The sequence below is a fragment of the Mus musculus genome, chromosome 2, assembly GCF_000001635.26.
Source record: "Mus musculus strain C57BL/6J chromosome 2, GRCm38.p6 C57BL/6J".
NCBI classification, from domain to species: Eukaryota; Metazoa; Chordata; class Mammalia; order Rodentia; family Muridae; genus Mus; species Mus musculus.
This window is the reverse complement of record NC_000068.7, coordinates 172,111,621-172,117,620: the sequence shown is the minus strand read 5'-3', so window position 1 is coordinate 172,117,620 and position 6,000 is coordinate 172,111,621. Positions and strand designations below refer to the sequence as shown.

General features: G+C 44.7%; 1 long non-coding RNA gene across 1 annotated transcript; it reads right to left on the bottom strand.

Annotated features, from left to right (window-relative positions):
* Nucleotides 1-425: 425 nt before the first annotated feature.
* On the bottom strand, nt 426-1,112 carry Gm40006. Its single transcript, XR_867056.3, has 2 exons — nt 910-1,112; nt 426-736 (listed from the first exon to the last, which is right to left on the bottom strand). It is a non-coding gene; the product is annotated as a predicted gene, 40006 (long non-coding RNA).
* Between the last annotated feature and the right edge of the window lie 4,888 nt (nt 1,113-6,000).

Sequence of the window (6,000 nt, the reverse complement as noted above, 5' to 3'; positions counted from 1 at the left end):
CTAGTGTTAGAGGGAGAAAAGCAGAGGATGGGGAGACATAAAGGGTGGGAAAAAGAAGACCCCACAAAGGAGCAAAGACAGCTACAGAACCCCAACTTACTTTATGAGGCTAACATCAGCTTGATATCAAAACCTATCCAAGATAAAATAAATATATAAAAGGATGGACCAAAAAACTTCATAAACATTAAATTTTAGTGGAAGCTGTAGTTAAGTGGCACAGACCTTGTGTATCAAAGACAAGTTACAGGCAGATAGATAGATGATAGATAGATAGATAGATGATAGATAGATAGATAGATAGATAGATAGATAGATAGATAGATAGATAGATCGACGTACAGTCCCTCTAATAAGCATCATATTTGGTGGTGAAAGAGTGAACATTTTTTTCTTCTTATCAGAAAAATGATAAAATATTAAAATGATGTCCCATCACACCTTTATTTAACGTGGGTGTGGGTGAGTGCCTAGGCCAGAGAAAAAGAAATGAGAAAGACGTGAGTTGGAGAAGTGATGGTCTTCACAGATGATGTGAATGCTTATGTAGAAGCTCACGGACTGCGCTGGAAGGGTGCCAACCTGCTACAATTGCAGTTCTGAGTTCAGCAGAGGAAACAATTCACCGCACATCATTAGAAATGCACAGAACACAGTATGGCTGGCAAAGCATGGTGGAAATCAGTAGCTTTCCAAGGTTGGGGTGGTCTTTCCAGCCTTCTTCCTGGATGTGAAACTTGTTAGAGAGACAACAGCGATGTTAGAGAGACAACAGGGATGTTAACCCCTGGCAGCACGGACCTCAGCTCACCCCCACCATTCCACTTTCCATTGATTAGCCCTCACCCGTTTGGCCAGCTCTAGGATTCGCGACATTGTTTCTGTGCATCTTTCACTAACGATCCCTACCGTGTGACTGTGGAGTTGGGTCCCCAGCAATTGCACGGAGCTGTGTCTTCCTCGGTGACACCCGGTGCTCCACACATGATTATAGTTAAACTCGATCACCATTCCTGTGGACCCATCAGGTTTTGTTGGCATCTAGACACCCAGTGCCGTTCAACGGAACAGAGCACAGGATGTGGAAATGGAAAGATGAGAGAGACCAGGAAGTGAACCAGGGACGGATGATCACACAGAGGCACCGAGAGAATGATGGATCTTAGGCAGCTGTATTTAATTCTTCTTTTGCCTTTTGGCTCTCTGTCCTCTGAATAGGGTCTCTATAGTTGAGAATAATTCATGCTTTATTTAAAACCACTCCGGGCCAGCTAGTGTTGGCAGAAATTCCCTTATTACCTCTGGGTTTCTTTTTAATCATCTAGGTGGATGAGCGAAATTCTTCACTGGGGCCAAAGGTTGGACCCCAGTTTAGTGATAAGGAGCGCTTCCATTCACAAAAAGGCTTCTCAGATCCTAGGTAGCAGCTCCTCCTTCTATTGGGTTCCTTGATGATTGAAATCCATCAATTAGACGAATTAAAGAGCCCGATACAAATTGTGAAACTTCTCTAGGACACAAGCCCTTCTCTGGGAAAAAAGAAAAGCCTCTAGCTTTAACACTACGGCCTCTCGCTGTAATGATCTGGGCTTAGCTCCCATGTGCCATCGCTGCATTATTCAGAGGCAGTTTACAAAAGGATTTTGATGTCTGGCTTACAGCGGTTAAAGCCCGGGGAATCCTAAGAAGCGTGAAACTAAGAGATGGCGGGGACTGAAACACAGCCCCTCATTCTTCCTGGGTTTTTATGTGCAATGGGGTGGGACTCATTCTTATTTCACAGGATCTCGGATGTGTCTCTAGGTTCCTGCCCCTTCTGTTACTATCAAGCAGAACCCCCTAGCTCCATCTCACTTTGAGGCTCCTGTTTAATGCAGATCCCTAATAAAGTAAGTCAGAGAGGAGGAGGGAGAGGAGGAGGGGGAGGAAGAGGAAGAGGAAGAGGAAGAGGAAGAGGAAGGAGAAGGGGAAGGGGAGAGGGAGGGGAGGGGAGGGGAAGGGGGGTAGGACAGGGAGGGAAAGGAGGACGGGGAGGGAGAGGAGGACGGGGAGGAAGAAGAGGAGGAGGAGGGGAGGGAGGCAGGGAGGGAGGGAAGGAGGGAGAGAGGAGAAGTTCAACATATAGATGGGGCAACTGCCCAACCCAAACACAAGAAAGAAGAAATAATGGAAGGGCTTGAACGGAGCCAAACCGGCCCTACTGTTGGTTTCCCACAATGCAGTGTAACAGCCCCAGCCATGCTGGTTTTCGACTCCACCCACATGGAAGCCATCGATTATGCAGGTGCGCTAATGCCACTAAGCCTCATTTATTTTTTTGTCCTTCGCTTCCACTCAGTCAGACTTGAGGCCTTTTAAGCTAAAACAAAACAAAACAAAAACAAAAACAAAAAAATCAAAAACAAAAACAAAACCAACCAAACAGCCCATGGGATCATTTTAGATATTTATAATTTCTGTTCACATCTCCTTGGAGAGCATCGTGAAACCTTAGGTATATAGAACTGCTTAAAAGCTGCTTGTTTACTCTAGCTGGGGAATTTTCTTCATAATTAAGTGATCCGTTTTGTGCAGGGCTTAGGTCTGAACGTAGCTAAGGTTTCTGTGTTTCGGTTAAAGTGGAAAGCTAGAGCATGCAAGAGGCGAAATCCCAGCCCGGCAGGCCGGGATGGAATATCTGGTAGCCATCAGGAACTGTCGAAATGAGAAGCTGGGGAGAGGAAGCCGGAGAACTCAGGTTATTTTCTCCGTGCAGAGGAAGGTGAGATTTCCTGTCTCCGTACCAGAGGCTTGTGCGGTCTCCCAGAATGCACCGCTCTGACACGCCACTTTTCTTTGTCTCTGCCTCTGATTTAATAGCAACCAGAGAAAAGGTGTGCTTTTGGAACTGAGAGACTAACATCCTGTTACAAGCAAAACGCAGACAGCCCCTTAGAGTTCTCTGGGATTCTCCGAGCTCAGAGGCAGCAGCAGTGATGAGCCATGAGGTTTGGGATTGGAAAGGTGTGGCCACGCTCTTTGACGTTGTGTGAGAAACCTTTGAAGATTGCCATCAACATTTAAAGAGAGACGTTACGTCCGTTTTCTTGCAAGGATAAATACAGTTGTTTAGATCCACTTACCTGAGGATGGACATCTAGGCTGATTCCATTTCCTGCCTACCATGAAGAGGACATCCAAACACGGGTGTGTTAAGAATCTCAGATGGAGGATAGAGGGATAGTCTGACTGTGTGCTCCAGAGTGGTACAGCTGAGCCACAGTCATAAGGAGAACCAGTTCTTCCTATGCCAGTTAAAGAGAGGATCATTGAACCTGCTCTCTGACTTGTCCCACATTTAGGATTAAGATCCATGGGCTGATGGGAAATTGTTGATGGGGTTGTGACTTAAATGGTATATGGGGAATTCATACTGGAGCTGGCTAGTCTGGCTAGATAGTATATCAGTAACCTTTAAATAAACACAGCATTTGGGGTAAATTCTCTCTCTCTCTCACACACACACATGCACACACACACACATGCACACATGCAGGCACATACACAGATACCCCACTTCACTTACCATCCATCCCACACAGAACCTCCATGGTACCCAGCATATTTTCCCATGTTGGGCCTCGATGCTCACAGTCAGCGCCCACACATGCACATTTGGGTGCTTTGATTCAGGCGTAGTCCCGTGTTAATGGAGATTTGCTCACTAATCAGCCCCTTCGGAAAACGAAGCTGTGCTTGGATCTCACCAAATTTGTATTTCAAAACAGAAGCCCCGTCTGCCACCACGTTTACACGCCAGCTCCTCCAGCTGAGAGGGGCTGAGGCACAGGAACAGTCTATCATGTGGTCTTTCATGGTGCCACAAAGCAAACTCAAAATACAGTTTACACTGGATCAAAAACTCCAGCTCTTTCATTTCCTAGAAGTGGGACTGAGGACGACGTATCGAAGGGGCATCTCGTCTCATGTTTTCCCTACTGCAAGTTATACAAGATAGCGTTCAGCTTCAGAGCTGTGTGAGGCAGCTGGGCCAGAGGCTTCTATGCGCCTTCTGTCCCTTGCTTTCCCTCAGCTTTCCTTATGGAAGGTTCCTGAAACACCAATGGACAGGCTGGGCCACGCCCCGGGTCCATTGGGATGCTCCCCTTCCCTGAGAGTGGAAGATGCTCGCTTCTTCCACAACTCTTAAGTAAAGCCAGTGCAGTTCCTTGTAGGGTCTGCTGACTCCACGGGATGCCCTAACCCTGTAGGATAGCTCAACTCTGTGGGGTATCTGAAGTTCTTCATTGAGGGAAATGAAGAGTGCCTACCTTCTTCTACTTAGACTTATTTTTGTTTGAAGATAGGAAGGTTTTAAAATGTCTCTGCAAATAATTGTGTCTTAAGAAATGAACTGGAGGTTGGGCTCAGAATTCATCTTGGGTCATAAAGATTCCTTTAACAAGGCCAATAAAGGGAGGTCTTGGGTGGAAGTTCTGCCCAGTTAATTGAAGACCAGGTTCTCTGTGCTGTGGATATGGGAGAAAGGGCTTGTTTTGTGTGTGTGTGTGTGTTTGTATGTTTGTGTGTATATGAATTTGTATGTATTTATGTATGTATGTATGTATTTGTATGTTTGTGTGCTTGTGTGTGTATGTATGTGTGTATGTATGTATGTGTGTGTGTGTGTGATTCAGTGCTATTATGTGTTTGTCAGCATGTGTAGCCTGCCCATCAGATGACACTGATTCCTTGACTAGGCCTGATGACCATGGTCTTCTTCAGACATTTTATTTCCTATTTCTTGAGAGACGAAGCCCCTTCAAGACACTGCTGCAGATGGCAGTGAGCCTTCAGCTCTCACCCCTTTGCCTTCACCAATGAGAACTCAGATGCCAGAATCTTTTCATCCTAAACCTTGAGAGATGGTGGGGTGTGGTAGACACATCATATCAGAGTCTGATAAATTAGAGAGAGTAGGCTTGCGATCTGCCATTCCTCTTCTTTTTTCTATTGCATTTAAATTATTCAAACATCAATATGGTCAAAAGAGACAGAGGTTATCCCTAGCCTTGGAACAGCATCAGCTTAGGCTGGTCTGAACCCACTTGAAGCTATAGAACATGGCCACATAGTCATGCTGCCTACAAATGCAGAATTGAGCTTCATCAACATACACCTGTGTGTATAAAATAAAACCAGTTTCCTCAGTGGCACCCACTACCTCCCGGTGTATCTAACCTATTAAGTCTTAATTAATTCTCCTCCTGGCTTATTTTGCAAATGGCAGTGGACCTCGCTGTCCTTCACTGACTTGACTCAGCTCAGCCTTTCTTTCTTCATTTCCGAATTTATGGCTGAGAATGTTAACTCAGTGCGTGGACGCTTCCTCTCTGTCTCAGCAGTAATAGAATGTGATCCGCTGATCCTCACATAAGCACTGAATACAGATTCTCTAAGCTGCCTTGAACCTTTAAGAATAATGCCAAATTATACCTAGTCTGTAAATAGGAGTTGAGCTTTTTTCCCTTCTCTCCAGTTGCTTTCCAGACTTTAATATACGAGTGAGTGATTTATAATACTTGTGACAAAGCCTCAACACAGCTTGAAATTTTTTTATAACGGCTGTAATGCCACATCTATCATAATGAAAAATGTCTACAAAATCGTTTTCTGCCAAAGAACATCTTCCCAGATTCTATTAAGAACTTGCTATCTACATGAACACCACATCTTACTGAAATACATTGCTTTCAAATGGTTTTTGTGGGTGGAGCCAATCTTAGCCTTTGCAGTGACTGAAATCCCAATCCTTGGTAATCAACTAAATTGTTGGTGAGGAACCTCCTGAGAAGAAATCTAGGAGGTAGAGGACCCGGTAGCAAAATATATTCTTTTGTTAAAGACAAAATACAAGGAAAACTAATTTCACTGGGACATTACAGAGTCTGTTATTTGGGTCAATCTACTCCAGTGTTCTTATACTTTCTGTCAGGTTTACCTAGAAGTCACCAACTTCTT